This window comes from Hyla sarda, chromosome 7 (genome assembly GCF_029499605.1).
Source record: "Hyla sarda isolate aHylSar1 chromosome 7, aHylSar1.hap1, whole genome shotgun sequence".
NCBI classification, from domain to species: Eukaryota; Metazoa; Chordata; class Amphibia; order Anura; family Hylidae; genus Hyla; species Hyla sarda.
The window spans coordinates 43659369-43677605 of NC_079195.1; the positions used below are offsets into that span (position 1 = coordinate 43659369).

General features: G+C 42.7%; 1 protein-coding gene across 2 annotated transcripts in view; it reads left to right on the forward strand.

Annotated features, from left to right (window-relative positions):
* The first annotated feature begins 14895 nt into the window (after positions 1–14895).
* ALDH18A1 (aldehyde dehydrogenase 18 family member A1) overlaps positions 14896–18237 on the forward strand; it is a 46043-nt gene continuing 42701 nt past the window's right edge. Inside the window, exon 1 of one of the 2 annotated variants that reach the window (XM_056532772.1) lies at positions 14896–15040. The gene's annotated coding sequence lies outside the window, so the exon portion shown is untranslated. The remainder of the gene's footprint in view (positions 15041–18237) is intronic. The other variant, XM_056532773.1, reaches the window with a different exon arrangement.

The following is an 18237-nucleotide window of genomic DNA, read 5'->3' on the forward strand; positions in this document are numbered from 1 at the left end:
TCTGTGATTAATTGATTTATTCTGCTGTCCCGCACCAAAGGATGAAAAGGTCATTAATATACCTTTTAAACAGCAGGGCATGATTCTGGAACAGGGTTTGATGTATTGGTCATCAAATTTGCCCATGAATAGATTGGCATATGCAGGGGCTCCCAGAGTGCCCATGGCGGTCCCATGGACCTGTTTGTATGTTATTCCATCGTAAGTGAAGAAATTGTTCTCAAGGATAATTCTTAGGCAATTGATGAGAAAGGAAGTCTGTTGTTCTGGGACATCTTCGTCTTGTTGTAGAAAGGAATGGGTGCATTCAATTCCAAGTCCATATTGAATGTTTGTGTAAAGGGCTGTTACATCTGTCGTCAGTAGGATCATGTCATCTTCCCACGGGACTTCTTTCAGTAGTGTGATGAGTGGGTTCGAGTTTTTCAAGTAGCTCGGTAGTGCCTGTACATAGTCCTGTAGGATTAGGTTGAGGTATTTTGACAGGTTGCATGTGCTACTGTTTATACCTGAGATTATCGGCCTTCCTGGGGGGGGGGGGGGAGGTTTTTATGAATCTTCGGCAAATGGTAGTGGTAGGGTATAGCTGAGTTTGGTGTATAAAGAAATTGCTTTTCTTTTTTTGTGATGATGTTTTGCTTGATGCCTTCATTTAGGAGGGTGAGTATTTCATGCTGGAGTTAAGCAAAGGGGTCTCATTGGACTGGTATATAGAATTCCCTATCCCCTAGGATCTTTTGTGCGTTGTACTCGACTTAGTCTTGTATGATGTAGTCTTGTCTTTCCACACACGCTGAGGACCTCCACTGAATCCATTCCGGGGCCACTGCAGAGGACCACGGCAGACTGACGGGCAGCATCCCACTTTGATGATAGTGACCATAGGCGATTCACGGTGTTGTGTTTGCAGTACAACACCACAAGGTGAGCACCACCTCTCTTTTTTTCCCTTATTACACCCACCAGGGATAATTGCACATAGCTGTGCATTTGTTTTTGTTTCTTTTCCTTTATACGCTATATATTACTTTTAGAGAGGTTAACATGTGATTACCAGTTGTCATGTGAGTTTTCATGTGAGCGTAACCCAGGAGGTATGACCTATGGGACTCCATCAGAGTCTCCCCTATAAAAGTCCTGGGAGGAGTCTCTTGTCGCTCTTTCTTTTGAGGTCCAGTGCAGTCAAGTCCTAGAGTGTGTCTGGAGCCCATAGGAGGCCTCAAGTCAGCAGCCACAATTCTACAAGTAAGCTACAACCACAGCATTGTCAGTCTCAAGTCAAGTCCATCTATTTTCAAGTCAGAGTGGCCTGCACTAAAATCCAAATCTACTGCAAGTCTCAGCAAACCCTTATGGTCTCTGAAGTCACTGGTCACCTCTGTGGGCCTGGCTGAACTGTATAGACTTTACCATCTGTCACTCAGTAAAGCTACCGTTGTCTGTAACTTGGCATTGGAGTCATTATTGCCCCCCGTGCTTAGCCCAGGATCCAGCGGTATACCTTTGGGTGGTATTGAGGATAAACCCCTTTAAGCCCTTTCTTCTTGAACCTAGAGGGAGCATTTTTTAGGAGAACAGACACATTATTTCTTTCTTCAAGCTTTGGGAGCGAAGCCATTCCAGTCCACTAAATAGAATTTTTCTTGCCAACCCTCTTATGTCCAGGATCTCCTTTCACTCAAATACATTTTCTAGACACACTGAAGCAAGAATGAAAACAAAGCAGGCTAGGTAACAGGCTATGGAGCTGTGCTTTCTCCATAACTGGTGGTTACTGGCTCCTTTCAGCAGCTGACAGACACGGTCAGCGACCAAAATCAGAACTAGCTCCAATGATGGTCGTATAACCACTGCTATCCACAGGGACCACAGCATCTAGAAAGTTAGAATCCATGTCTGGGCAATTCCAGGTTGTACATGTGGTTAGGGTGTGATGTAAGGGCAGATGTTATTACCCTAGGGGCAGATGGCATTAACCCCTTGTGTTTGTGATGCCAGGGCGTGGTTATCGAGGTATGGCGCTGCTTCCTGGGCTAGGCGCGGGGCAAATGATCACTCCGATGCAAAGTTACGGAACAATGGCAGACTGATGGAATAGTCTTTACAGCTCAGTTAGGCCCAAGGAGGTGACCAGTGACTTAGGAGACTTGCGGGCTAGCTGGGACTTGTAGTGGATTGGACTGAATTATGCAGACCCATGCTGAATTAAGCAGGCTGAATAGACTTGACTATGACTGACTAGACTTGACCCCGACTGACTAGGCTTGACCCCTGTGGTTGCTTACCAGGCTTAAACGTTCACCTGAAGGGGCACTTGGTGATTGAAGCGTAGCTGCATGGTCTCCTTTAGAACACCAGACACTCAGGTCTTGACTGTACTGCTCCTCCGCATGTAAAGAACTGCTCTCTGACTGAACTAGCTCCTCCCTGGTATTTAAGGGAGCAATTTGAAGGACTCCCATAGGTCACCCACAAGTCACCTGATCACTGACACCTTCCCTGGTTACATAGGACTTGGTAACAACATTTAAAGGCTTATGAACATTAGAAAGACAAATGAATAAATAACATAGGACACTGTTAACCATTTAAGGTTATATACATAAAGGGAATCAACACGGTAAAGGAGGAGAGGATTTTTAAAAGAAGAAAAACTACCACAATAGGACATAGTTTTATATTAGAGGGGAAAGGTTCCTACAGTAACATCAGGAAGTATTACTTTACTGAGAGAGTAGTGGATGCATGGAATAGCCATCCTGCAGAGGTGGTACTGAAAATGCAGTGAAGGAGTTTTAGATAGGGCCAGGGACTATTCATAGTATTTAGAATATTGGGCAGGCTAGATGGGCCAAATAGTTCTTATCTGCCGACACATTCTGTGTTTCTATGGCCGCTTTCACACTGCTGTTGCTCCCTGTCTAGAATGGGCGTTACATTTTTTTATTTTTTTGTGTGACTTTAACGGCCGTTCTTGTGACAGGGCACAACGAGCAACAGCGGGTCCTGGCGGCTCCCATTTACTGTTATGGGGCCGTTGGGCGCTGTTGTTTTTTGATGGGAATAGCGGGAGAAAAAGTAGTTACAAACAGTATTTTTTCTCCTGTTATTCTCCCCAGCTCCCCTGATGGGCGTCACACTGCTGTGTCCTAACGGCAGTGTGAAAGAAGCCTATGATGCTGCAGCTAGATAGGATTGTGTTTTGGATGATATTAGGTATTTTTTGAAAGCATGATTTCTATAAGAAGGAAATAAAAATTTCTTATGTATATTAGAAAGGTTACATTTTTTTGCCAAGTTTTACAACATATAAAATGCTTTTGAATCTGACAGTGCCCATTTAACTACTAAAGCAGATCAGTACAATGCAGATACTTGGAAACGTTGCTTAAAGGGGTACTCCGGCGCTTACACATCTTATCCCCTATCCAAAGGATAGGGGATAAGATGCCTTAACACGGGGACCCCCTGGATCTTGTACGCCGCACCCCGTTTAAAATCAGTCCCCGGAGCGTGTTCGCTCCGGGTCTGATAACTGTCGATCACGGGGCCATCACACCCCCTCCCATAGGCTGTCACACCCCCTCCCATAGGCTTGCAATGAGGGAGGCGGAGCATGATGTCACACGGGGCGGAGCCTTGATGTCACAACACCCCATTGATCGACAGTAATCAGACCCGGAAAGAACACGCTTCGGGGACTGATTTTAAACGGGGTGCGGCGTGCAAGATCACGGGGGTCCCCAGCGGCGGGACCCCCGCAATCAGGCATCTTATCCCCTATCCTTTGGATAGGGGATAAGATGTCTAAGCGCCAGAGTACCCCTTTAAACTTTGTACAGTTCTTTAAAATACAATGTATCAGTAGAAGCAGTATCGAGTCATTAGTCACTGTATTGTCTAGAATTGAACATTATACCCAGACTTGGAGCTGTAAGCACTGTACTTGTATTCTTTGTATTTTCTTGTCAAGGTTTACTCCAGTACTCTCTCTATACTTCAGAATGTCCCTTGAGGATGTAGATGGGCTTTGCTTAGCACTAGTTTGTGTCCTTTTTGTAAATGAGCAAATTGACAAGCCATGCGTATCCTGCTGTTAATAAACATATGTGGTATCGCCGCATGCGTAAATGTCCAAACTATTAAAATGTAACATTAATTAAAGGGGTACCCCACTCCTAAACATCTTATCTTCTATCCAAAGGATAGGGTACAAGCTGTCTGATCATGGAGGTCCGGCCACTGGGAACCCCCGCAATCTCCACCCCAGTCATCCATTGCACGGAGCGAACACAACTCCATGCCAGATGACGGGAGGCCACAGCGATTCATGTCTATGGGAGGAGGCGTGATGGCAATGTCCTAGCCATCACATCCCTCTCATAGACATGAATGGAGTGGGCTTGACTTGACATCACGAACACGGAATCTCCAAGCTTCAATGTTCAGAACGATTCCGGGCCGGCACTGAGATCGCAGGGGGTCCTAGCAGCCGGCACTCTTGCGTTCAGACATCCTATCCCCTATCTTTTGAAATACCCCTTTAAGCAGCACAGTCAATGGCATAAACGCGAGAAGAAGAAAAAACTAAGGTTCAGAATTGCATTTTTTTTATTTTTTATTAAATGGTGCCAGAACGTTAAACAGATTTGTAAATTACTTCTATTTAAAAATCTTAATCCTTACAGTACTTATCAGCTGCTGTATGTGGTATCGCCAAATACGTAAATGTCCAAACTATAAAAATATAACTTTAATTAAATTGCACGGTCAATAGCATATACGTAAAAAAATACCAAAGTCCAAGATTATGGGTTATTTTGTATACCCTTTAAAAATGTATAAAAAGCGATCAAGATATCCCATCAAAACAAAAATGGTACCGATAAAAACTTCTGATCACGGGGCAAAAAATGAGCCCTCACACATCCCCGGAAGAATAAAAAAAGTTATAGGGATCAGAAGAGGACAATTTTAAATGTACAAATTTTCGTGCACAAAGTTATAATTTTTTTAACAGAAGTAAAACAAAATCAACCTTAGCATATATTAGAGGAAAAAGGAGAATCAGCATCCCAAGCCGCAAACTTGATGTGAACAGGCTCATAAAAAAATATATGAAAAAATCCAGCTCCCTAGAAAAATGTGTTTAAAAGTCCAAAATTTATTCCAACATGATTAAAAATGGGTATATCAAATGTTAAAAGAAATCTGTCAGCAGTCATATGTGCTATGCCATGACTACAAACCGGACGGTTTGAAACGCGCCTGTATTTCTGCTCAGCTTTTAAAGGAATCTGTCAGCAGTATCACCCACACTAACTCGCACAAAAACTGTCACACAGGCTTGTAGTATGGGTGATGCTGATCAAAACGATACTCGCGGTGTCCAGATACAGCCGTTCCGCCGCAATTCTTCTTTTTCTTTTTATGCAAATGAGGGCATTGGGACATGGGCGGAGCTCCGAACCGTGCTTGGGGCACACAGACATCATCTTCGCCAGGCGGGCACTCTGCCCCACTCATCAATATTTCAATATTCATAACTCCCCTCCCTGCTCTTGTGCCCCACGTTAGAGTACGGCGCATGCGCTGTAAACTAACACAGGGCACAAGAACAGGGAGGGGGGGTTATGAATATTGATGGGCCGGGCAGAGCGCCCGCCCGCAAAGATGATGTCAGCGTGCCCCTAGCTCGGTTCGGAGTTCCGCCCATGCCCCAAGGCCCTTGTTTGCATAAAAAGATAAAGAATTGCGGCGGAACGGCTGGGTGAATCTGGATGCCGTGAGTATCGTTTTGATCTGCATCACCCACCCTGTGTGACAGCTTTAGTGCGGGTGATACTGCTGACAGATTTCCTTTAAAAGCTGAGCAGAAACGCAGCCGCGTTTCAAACCATCCGGTTTTTGGTCAAGGCATAGCACATATGTCTGCTGCATGTCTTAAATACACAATGAATGAATGAATGATCACAGAAGAAACGTCCCTCTCTGATGGAAGTTCCAGGGGACAGGCTAAGTTACGTCATGACACAAATACAGTCATGCCCATGAATGTTGGCACCCCTGAAATCTTTTAGAAAATTAAGCATTTCTCACAGAAAAGGGTTGCAGTAACACATGTTTTGCTATACACATGTTTATTCCCTTTGTGTGTATTGAAACTAAACCAAAAAAGGAAGGGAAAAAAAAGGAAAAAAAGCAAATTGTACATAATGTCACCAAACTCCAAACATGGTCTGGACAAAATTATTGGCACCCTTTCAAAATTGTGGAAAAATAATATTGTTTCAAGCATGTGATGCGACTTTAAACTCACCTGGGGCAAGTAACAGGTGTGGGCAATATAAAAATCACACTTGAAAGCAGATAAAAAGGAGAGAAGTTCACTTAGTCTTTGCATTGTGTGTCTGTGTGTGCCACAATAAGCATGGACAACAAAAAGAGAAGAGAACTGTCTAAGGACTTGAGAGCCAAAATTGTGGAAAAATATCAACAATCTTAAGTCCATCTCCAGAGATCTAGATTTGCCTTTGTCCACTATGCGCAACATTATCAAGAAGTTTGCAACTCATGGCACAGTAGCCAATCTCCCTGGGCGTGGACAGAAGAGAAAAATTGATGAAAGGTGTGAATGCAGAATAGTCCGGATGGTGGATAAGCAGCCCCAAACAAGTTCCAAAGATGTTCAAGCTGTCCTGCAAGCTCAGGGAGCATCAGTGTCAGCGCGAACTATCCGTGGACATTTAACCCCTTAAGGACACATGACGTACCGGTACGTCATGTGTCCGCTCCCGATCTATGACGCGGGGCTAATAGCGCGCGGCAGTGATCGCGGTGCCACGCACTATTAACCCTTTAGACGCGGCGTTCAAAGTTGAACGCCGCGTCTAAAGTGAAAGTATGCCGATTAGCTCAGGGAGCTGTTCGGGATAGCCGCGGCGAAATTGCGGTATCCCGAACAGCTTACAAGACAGCTGGAGGATCCCTACCTGCCTCCTCGCTGTCCGATCGCCGAATGACTGCTCAGTGCCTGAGATCCAGGCATGAGCAGTCAAGCGGCAGAATAATCGATCACTGGTTTGCTATGAGAAACCAGTGGCCAATATAAAAGATCAGTGTGTGCAATGTTATAGGTCCCTATGGGAGCTATAACACTGCAAAAAAAAAAGTGCAAAAAAAAAGTGAATAAAGATCATTTAACCCCTTCCCTATTAAAGGTTTGAATCACCCCCCTTTTCCCATAAAAAAAAACACAGTGTAAATAAAAATAAACATATATGGTATCGCCGCATGCGGAAATGTCCGAATTATAAAAATATATAGTTAATTAAACCACACCCTCAATGGCGTACGCGCAAAAAAATTCCAAAGTCCAAAATAGTGCATTTTTGTCACTTTTTACATAATGAAAAAATAAGTCCTATCAATGCAAAAATGGTACCTCTAAAAACTTCAGATCACGGCGCAAAAAATGAGCCCTCATACAGCCCCATATGCGCAAAAATAAAAAAGTTATAGGGGTCAGAATATGACAATTTTAAACATATTAATTTTCCTGAATGTAGTTATGATTTTTTCCAGAAGTATGACAAAATCAAACCTATATAAGTAGGGTATCATTTTAATCGTATGGACCTTCAGAATAAACATAAGGTGTAATTTTTACCGAAAAAATGCACTACGTAGAAACGGAAGCCCCCAAAAGTTACAAAATTTAAAGAGTTATGATTTTTTAAAGGCAAGGAGGAAAAAATGAAAATGCAAAAACGGAAAAACCCTCGGTCCTTAAGGGGTTAAATGAAATGAAACGCTATGGCAGGAGACCCAGGAGGACATAAAAAAGCAAGACCATATTTTGCCAAAATGAACTTGAGTAAGCCAAAATCCTTCTGGGAAAACATCTTGTGGACAGATGAGACCAAGATAGAGCTGTTTGGTAAAGCATATTATTCTACTGTTTACCGAAAACGGAATGAGGCCTACAAAGAAAAGAACACAGTACCTACAGGGAAATATGGTGGAGGTCAATGATGTTTTTGGGTTGCTTTGCCGCCTCTAGCACTGGGTGCCTTGAATGTGTGCAGGGCATCATGATATCTGAGGATTACCAACGAATTTTGGGTCACGCTGTACAGCCCAGTGTCAGAAAGCTGGTTTGCATCCGAGATCTTGGGTCTTCCAGGAGGACAATGACCCCAAACATACGTCAAAAAGCCCCCAGAAATGGATGGCAACAAAGCGCTGGAGAGTTCTGAGGTGGGTAGCAATGAGTCCAGATCTAAATCCCATTGAACATCTGTGGAGAGATCTTAAAATTGCTGTTGGAAAAATGCGCCTTCCAATAAGAGAGACCTGGAGCAGTTTGCAAAGGAAGAGTGGTCCAACATCCCGGCTGAGAGGTGTAAGAAGCTTATTGATGGTTATAGGAAGCGACTGATTTCAGTTTATTTTTCCAAAGGGTGTACAACCATATTAGGGTGTAAGGTGTACAACCATATTAACCCATTAAGGACCCGGGCTTTTTCCGTTTTTTCCTCCTTAACTTAAAAAAATCATAACTCTTTAAAATTTTCACCTAAAATTCTATGTGATGGCTTATTTTTTGCGTCACCAATTCTACTTTGTAATGACATTAGTCATTTTACCCAAAAATCTATGGTGAAACGGAAAAAAAAAATCAATGTGCGACAAAATTGATGAAAAAACACTATTTTGTGAGTTTTGGGGGCTTCCGTTTTTACGCAGTACATTTTTCGGCAAAAATGATACCTTCTCTTTATTCTGTAGGTCCATATGGTTAAAATGATACCCTACTTGTATAGGTTTGATTTTGTATCACTTCAGAAAAAAATCATGAATACATGCAGGAAAATGTATACGTTTAAAATGGTCATATTCTGACCCCTATAACTTTTTTATATTTCTCTGTTCAGGGCGCTATGAGAGCTCATTTTTTGCGTCGTGATTTGAAGTTTTTATCAGTACCATTTTTGTTGTGATCAGACTTTTTGACTTTTTATTCACTTTTTTTTGTGGTATAACAAGTGATCAAAAATGCGCTATTTTGGACTTTTGAATTTTTTTGCGCGTACGCCATTGAACGTGCGGTTTAAAAAGCGGTATATTTTTATAATTCGGACATTTCCGCACGCGGCGATACCACATATGTTTTTTTTATTTACACTGAGTTTTTTTTATTCTTGGAAATGCCGGGTGATTCAAACTTTTATTAGGGAAGGGATAATTGAAAGGGTTAATGATTTTTTTACACTTTTCTTATGCAATATTATAGCTCCTATAGGGGGGGGCTATAACATTGCATGTACTGATCTTTAACACTGATTGATTCATCTCCATAGGAATGGATCAATCAGTGTTTTCGGCGATTGATTGCTCATGCCTGGATGTCAGGCTTGAAGCATTCAATCGGCGATCGGACTGCAGGAAGGAAGGTAAGAGACCTCCTCCTGTGCTACAGCTGTTTGGGATGCCGCGGCGATCCCGAACAGCTCCCTGAGCTAACTGGCAACTTTCACTTTCGTTTTTAGCCGCACGGCTCAGCTTTGAGCGCACGGCTAAAGGGTTAATAGCGCGCGGCACCGTGATCAGTGCCGCGAGCTATTAGAGGTGGGTCCCAGTGTCACTATGACGCCGGGCCCGCCGCGATATGATACGGGTGCCAATAATTTTGTCCAGCCCATTTTTGGAGTATGGTGACATTATGTCCAATTTGCTTCTTTTCCTCCCTTTTTTGGTTTAGTTCCAATACACACAAAGGGAATAAACGTGTATAGCAAAACATGTGTTACTGCAATCCTATTCTGTGAGAAATTCTTCATTTCCAAGAAAAATTTCAGGGGTGCCAACATTTACGCCCATGACTGTAAAATATAAAGCGGTTTGTGTAAAAAAAAGTAATGAATGGGTATTCAATCAACAACCCGGTGTGTATATATACCCTATAAGCAACATGGTAATGTATAGTACATTTCATTTCAGCAATGTGGTAATGCCCAATGTATTTGCACAGTCTGTTGTTGAGGACCATACATATTACAAAATATATGTGGTAATCATAAATATATATATATATATATATATATATATATATATATATATATGTATTTCAAACCACGCAAATTAACATACTGCAGCAATCCCATGTGACAAAAAAAAAAGCATATCTTAGTACTGTCACCATATTAAAAGATGTAAAATAAAAGCAGCAGACATATGTGCTATGCCATGATTAAGAACCAGACGGTTCGAAACACGTCGGTGTTTCTGCTCAGCTTTTAACATTTGATATACCCATTTTTAAAGGGGTACTCCGCCCCTAGACATCTTATCCCCTATCCAAAGGATAGGGGATAAGATGTCAGATCGCCGCGGTGCCTCTGCTGGGGAGCCCCGGGATCCCCGCTGCGGCACTGCGCTATCATTACAGCACAGAACGAGTTCGCTCTGCACGTAAAGACGCGCAATACAGGGGCCGGAGCATTGTTAAGTCACGGCTCCGCCCCTCGTGACGTCACGGCACGCCCCTTTCAATACAAGTCTATGGGAGGGGGCGCGGCGGTCGTCACGTCCCCTGCCATAGACTTGCATTAAGGAGCGAGCCGTGTTGTCACGAGGGGCGGAGCCATGGCGTCACGCGGCCCCGTCCCCTGTATCGCCCCTCATTAAGCACAGAGCGAATTCGCTCTGTGTTGTAATGATAGCGCAGTGCTGCAGCGGGGATCCCGGGGGTCCCCAGCAGAGGCACCGCGGCGATCTGACATCTTATCCCCTATCCTTAGGATAGGGGATAAGATGTCTAGGGGCGGGGTACCCCTTTAATCGTGTTGGAATACATTTTTGACTTTTAAACAAATTTTTCTAGGGAGCTGGATTTTTTCAGATTTTATTTCTAAAAAGAAAATCAAACCTATATAAGTAGGATATAATTCTAATCATATGGATCTACAGAATAAAGATAAGGTTATTTTTACTGAAAAGCCGCTAAAAATTATAAAAAAGGCGTTTTTTTAAACTTTTGTCCCACAAATAATTTTGTTTTGGTTCCCCGTAGATTTTGTGGTGAAATGATTGAGGTAATTACAAAGAAAATTTGGTGGCGCATAAAACAAGCCCTCATATAAGTCTGTAGGAGGAAAAAAAAAAAAAAAAGAGTACAAAATGGAAAAATCCTGAGTCCTTAAAGGGTACCTCTCATCAAAAAAGCTTTTGATATATTATAGAGTAATGTATGCAGAATAACTTTACAATTGCATGTTATTAAAAAATATGCTTCTTTCTATTTAATTTTCCACTTTGAAGAAATGACCACTAGGGGTCTCCCTACCAGTCCTGGCAGCAAGCATTTCAGACTCATGCTGGAGTCCTAAACACTACGAGCTGCCAGTCTGCTTTGTTCACAAAGGAGAACACTCAGAGCTGCCAGCCTGCTTTGTTCACAGCCTGTTTGGCTGTGAACAAAGCAGGCTGGCAGCTCTGAGTGTTTAGGACTCCAGCATGAGTCAGAAATGCTTGCTGACAGGACTGATCGGGAAAAATACAATAGAAAGAAGCATATTTTTCGTTAACATGCTATTGGAAAGTTATTCAACATTCATTAATCTAAAATATATCAAAAGTTTATTTGATGAGAGGTACCCTTTAACCCCTTAACGACGCAGGACGTATATTTACGTCCTGCGCCGGCTCCCGCGATATGAAGCGGGATCGCGCCGCGATCCCGCATCATATCGCGTGGGTCCCGGCGCTAATCAACGGCCGGGACCCGCGGCTAATACCACACATCGCCGATTGCGGCGATGTGCGGTATTAACCCTTTAGAAGCGGCGGTCAAAGCTGACCGCCGCTTCTAAAGTGAAACTGAAAGTATCCCGGCTGCTCAGTCGGGCTGTTCGGGACCGCCGCGGTGAAATCGCGGCATCCCCAACAGCTGATCGGACACCGGGAGGGCTCTTACCTGCCTCCTCGGTGTCCGATCGACGAATGACTGCTCCGTGCCTGAGATCCAGGCAGGAGCAGTTAAGCGCCGATAATGCTGATCACAGGCGTGTTAATACACGCCTGTGATCAGGATGAGAGATCAGTGTGTGCAGTGTTATAGGTCCCTATGGGACCTATAACACTGCAAAAAAAAAGTTAAAAAAAAGTGTTAATAAAGGTCATTTAACCCCTTCCCTATAAAAGTTTGAATCACCCCCCTTTTCCCATAAAAAAAATAAAACAGTGTAAAAAAAAAAAAAAATAAACATATGTGGTATCGCCGCGTGCGTAAATGTCCGAACTATAAAAATATATCATTAATTAAACCACACGGTCAATGGCGTACGCGCAAAAAAATTCCAAAGTCCAAAAAAGCGTATTTTGGTAACTTTTTATAACATTCAAAAATGAATAAAAAGTGATCAAAAAGTCCGATCAAAACAAAAATCATACCAATAAAAACTTCAGATCACGGCGCAAAAAATGAGACCTCATACCGCCCTGTACGTGGAAAAATAAAAAAGTTATAGGGGTCAGAAGATGACATTTTTAAACGTATAAATTTTCCTGCATGTAGTTATGATTTTTTCCAGAAGTGCGACAAAATCAAACCTATATAAGTAGGGTATCATTTTAACCGTATGGACCTACAGAATAATGATAAGGTGTAATTTTTACCGAAATATGCACTGCGTAGAAACGGAAGCCCCCAAAAGTTACAAAATGGCGTTTTTTTTTTCGATTTTGTCGCACAATGATTTTTTTTCCGTTTCGCCGTGCATTTTTGGGTAAAATGACTAATGTCACTGCAAAGTAGAATTGGTGAAGCAAAAAATAAGCCATAATATGGATTATTAGGTGGAAAATTGAAAGGGTTATGATTTTTAAAAGGTGAGGAGGAAAAAACGAAAGTGCAAAAACGGAAAAACCCTGAGTCCTTAAGGGGTTAAAGAGGTACTCCGGTGGAAAACATTTTTTTTTTTTTTTTTACATCAACGCGTACCACAAAGTTAAACAGATTTGTAAATTACTTCTATTAAAAAAATCTTAATCCTTTCTGTACTTATGAGCTGCTGAAGTTGAGTTGTTCTTTTCTGTGTTCTCTGATGACACCTGTTTCGGGAACTGTCCAGAGTAGAAGCAAATCCCCATAGCAACCTTCTTCTACTCTGTGCAGTTCCCGAGACAAGCAGAGATGTCAGCAGAGAGCACTGTTGCCAGACAGAAAAGAACAACTCAACTTCAGCAGCTGATAATTATTGGAAGGACTAAGATTTTTTAATAGAAGTAATTTACAAATCTGTCTAACTTTCTGGAGCCAGTTGATATATATATATATATACACACACACACAGTGATCCCTCAACATACAATGGTTTCAACAAACAATGGCCTTTTCTGGACCATTGTAAGTTGAAACCAGACTCAACATACAATGTATAGACAGTCCAGATCTGTGAAGTGCGTCAATGGCCGGAAGAACCGACCAATCAGAATGGGCAATTTACCGGTAAAACCCCTGTATTACTGAAGTGTATGCACTGACTGATGTCTGGTAGCGACCCCTACAGTACAGGGAGGTATTACATGTTCTGTACTCTTTACCTGTTCCAGGGTTACCTGCTCCTTTGGACACCAGGTGAGGGCGACTCCATGTTACTTTTTTAGGACATTGCGTGTTCTGTACAGGACCCCAGAAGAAGCCTCTGTCCTCTACATAGACCAGTGTTTCCCAAGCATGGTGCCCCCAGCTGTTGCAAAACTACAACTCCCAGCATGCTCGGACAGCCTTTGGCTGTCCGGGCATGCTGGGAGTTGTAGTTTTGCAACAGCTGGAGGCTCCCTGCTTGGGAAACACTGACATAGACAGTGATTACAGCTTCTAGCAGATCTTTCTTACTTTTATATGTAAGGATTTGCTTTATCTCTATTAGTTATCTACTTATTTTTCTTTAATCCTCACTTTTTCCTATTTTTGGATGACATTTTCGTGCCTTTAGAACCAATTACCAGGTTTCCATAGAGTTCTGGTCTCAACATACAATGGTTTCAACATACAATGGTCGTCCTGGAACCAATTAATATTGTAACTTGAGGAACCACTGTATGTATATATATATATATATATATATATATATATATATATAAATATATATTAGAGATGAGCGAACTTACAGTAAATTTGATTCGTCACGAACTTCTCGGCTCGGCAGTTGATGACTTTTCCTGCGTAAATTAGTTCAGCTTTCTGGTGCTCCGGTGGGCTGGAAAAGGTGGATACAGTCCTAGGAGACTCTTTCCTAGGAATGTATCCACCTTTTCCAGCCCACCGGAAAGCTGAACTAATTTATGCAGGAAAAGGCATCAACTGCCGAGCCGAGAAGTTCGTGGCGAATCGAATTTACTGTAAGTTCGCTCATCTCTAATATATATATATATATATATATATATATATATATATATTTATACATTTTCCTGGAATACCCCTATCAGGCCAAAATGGGCTTGGTCCTTAAGAGGTTAATTTTTTTTGCACTTGTTTCACTGTAAGTTTTTTAGGTAAAATGAAAGGTATCCTTACAAATCGGAAAAATAAAAATGTCACCTCTCTTCGAAGGTGGAGGGGAAAAACCGTAAACGCTAAAATAAAAATCGGTGTGTGCTCAACGGGTTAACAATAAGTAAATAAATAATGTCTGACCATCTTATTTTACAATATCTATTAAAAAAAAAATAATAATAATAATATTAAAACCAAAACGCCACCTCGCTGCCCTCATACGCACTGACACGTCTACACGCTGACAACTGCCGTGGCGCGCTTCCAGTCACAGAGGCGCGTCACCGCACTGCGCATGCTCAGTGCCTCGAATCCTCTGCGCATGCGTGTCCGGGTGGGTTTGACGTGCGAATGTGTCTGTGAGTGTGTGCCCGGCGCATGTGCACAAGGCCATGCTAGCCGGGGAAATATTTTGAGCTGGATAAATTGTATTAAATCTGGGATTTCCCGGGAGATCTTGGACGTCGCTGACGGTGAGGGGTAAGGAGGAGAGGCGGGGCTGGTGCTGGTGCTGGGTTACTTGGGACTTGTTGTACTTGCTGGAAATAACGTGCTGGATGAAGTGTCTTGTGTGTTCTTTTTGTATTGTGTGCAGAAGTTTATTGTGCATGCTGTGGTGGTTTGCATGGTGATGTTGTTTGCATGCACATTGCCTCTGTATGTGTATAGGATGTTTATAGCCTGCTGGTGCATGTTGTGCCCACTATATATCCATCCCCCCTGTGTGTGGGTCTATGGTAGTGTTTCCAAACCAGGGAGCCTCCAGCTGTTGCAAAACTACAACTCCCAGCATGCCCGGACAGCCAAAGGCTGTCCGGGCATGCTGGGAGTTGTAGTTTTGCAACAGCTGGAGGCACCCTGGTTGGGAAACACTGGTCTATGGTCTCATTTCATAGACAACGTGGCGGGCGGGGGTTAAATTGCAGTCCTCCTGAACACAAACTATAACCAGGTGTAACCCCTTAAGGACCAAGTGTTTTTCAGTTTTTGCACTTTCGTTTTTTTTTTCTTTTCCTCCTTACATTTTAAAAACCGTAACCCTTTCAATTTTGCACCAAAAAATCCATATGATGGCTTTTTTTTTTATTTTTTAAAAAATTTTTTTTTTAATTGCGCTACCAATTCCAGTTTGTAATGACATCAGTCATTTTACCCAAAAATCTACGGCGAAAGCAGGATAAAAAATTGTTCATTGTGCGACTAAATTGAAGAAAAAAAACGCAATTTTGTAACTTTTTGGCGCTTCCGTTTCTACGCAGTACAGTTTTCGGTAAAAATGACACCTTCTCTTTATTCTGTAGGTCCATACGATTAAAATGATTCCCTACTTGTATAGGTTTGATTTTTGTCGTACTTCTGGAAAAAATCCTAACTACACGCAAGTTTAAAATTGTCATCTTCTGACCCCTATAACTTTTATTTTTCCCACGAACGGGGCGGTATGAGGGAAAAAAATTTGCGCCGTGATCTGAAGTTTTTATCGGTACCATTTTTGTTTTGATCTGACTTTTTTTTTTATCGCTTTTTATTATTTTTTTTTTTTTTTGGTATCTGGCTGAGAATAAAAATACAGGGAACCCTATGCATTTTCTTTTTTTATTTGTTTATGACAAAAAGAAAAAAACGCATAGGGTTCCCTGTATTTTCATACTCAGCCAAATACCAACCAAGCAACAACAGCCTGACGTTACCAGGGTGGGTGAGGACCATTGTTACTGGCCCTCCCCAGCCTAAATAACGCCAGCCTGTTATCGCCTAGGCCCAGGAGCACCATATTTGATGCTCCTGGCCTGTTGGTAGCGGCTCTTCCCGGCACCCCTGTGGTGGTGGGTATCGGGGTAATAATCAGAGTTGCTAGCTGTTTTTGTTGCTAACGTTAAGCTCCGGCTATAAGACGGATTCCACTATTAAAGGGGTTCTCCACCATAAGGTGATTTTAGTACGTACCTGGCAGGCAGTAATGGACATGCTTAGGAAGGATCTGCGCTTGTTTTGGAGATAAATGGCTATGTTGTGAGATTACCAGAACACTGTGACTAGCTTTTTGTGAACTGGTATTTCCTTTTTGAGTTTTCTTTTTTTACTACAAATCCCACAATTCCATTACCCTCCCTCCCACACATCAGCCCCCCCCCCCCACCCATTGAAACATAAATTAGCTGCATCCATTCAAAAGACCTGTGGTTTTCAATCAGGGTGCCTACAGCTGTTGCATTAGTTGCAGATTGATCTCTCTCCCACCAAGCGATCGCTCCACCCATTGAAGCAGACAGGCTCCCTGTCATCAGCTGACTAGTGATGTCAGGTCTCGGCCACATTGCAACCTGAGACAACAGTTATTTTGTATGCTGTTAAAAATAAATATTGGGGTGAAAATCACAGAAGAATTGTGAGAAAACCATCATACACAGGTACAGACACTATATTATGAACTACACTAACTTTACAGCCCCTGTAGCATAGTCAAATAAAAAAAAAAATCCTGGAATACCCCTTTAAGCCTGTAAAGTAGGGCTGGACGGTATACCGGTTCATACCGAATACCAAAATTTTTGTCCTGCACGATATGAATTCTTCCCCATACTGCAACACCTGTTTGGCCCCTCCCCTTCGGGAATGAATTAATTACCAGCCCAGCGCTGCGCTGTCCCCACATCGGGGAACTAATCATATGTGACCCGCGGGCGCTGTTCTGCCCCCCAATTAATTATCAGCCCAGTGCTGCGCTGTCCCCATCGGGGTAAATACTCACATATCTGTGCCCTCCTTGTCCTCCCGTTTGTTGCGGCTGCCGGCGCTGACACTCTATATTGTATCCCTATGTCCGGGCTGCAAAAGGTAAACAAAATAAACTTTAACTCACCTTCTCCGTCGGTCCGGACCAGCTTCCTGGAGACGGGAACGTCGGACAGCCGTCAGCCTATCACCTGCCGCAGCAATGTTCCGCCTCGGCCGGTGATAGGTTGAGCGCACTGTCATGTAAGAAGCCGGCTACAAGGAAAATAGGTTAGTACATTTATTGTAACCCACCTGCACATTTCCCGCCTGCACCGCACCGCACGACTACAACTCCCAGCATGCTCTTACAGTAAGGCTGGAGATGTGCGGGTGGGTGACAAGCTTGTCACCCTCCTGTACATCTCCTACCTGCTCGTCCCACCGTGCCTGTGAAAATAAAAAAAAGTCTCACAAAAAAATCTCACCTTTGACTTTTTGTTCAACGTTTTGAACAGCTTCGCACCCTGACCACCTGCCCACATCTACCACCCACCCACTAGCTATTGCAGGACTACAACTTCCAGCATGCCTTTAAAGTGAGGACATGCTGAGATTTGTAGTCCCAACACCTTGCACGCAGGTGGTAGATGTGATTGGGTGTCAGGGAGCGGAGCTGTGCAAAAAGTCTCGTGCGACTTTTTGAAAATGCTGTCATAGGCAAGTTTGTAGGTCTGACCTTGCTTACACTTGCGACTTTTTGAAGAGGGTTTGCGACTTTTATTTGCTAACGTGCGACTTTCACGATGATAAATCCTGGACCATTGCAAAGTAAAAACTGAAAATTGCTTTGATAGGGCAGATTGATACTTTTTGCTTAACCACAAAGGCTGCACAAAAAATTGCTTAGGCGCACGTGTGACTTTTTATGTGACTTTTGTAAGCAAAAAAAGCTGCTTAAA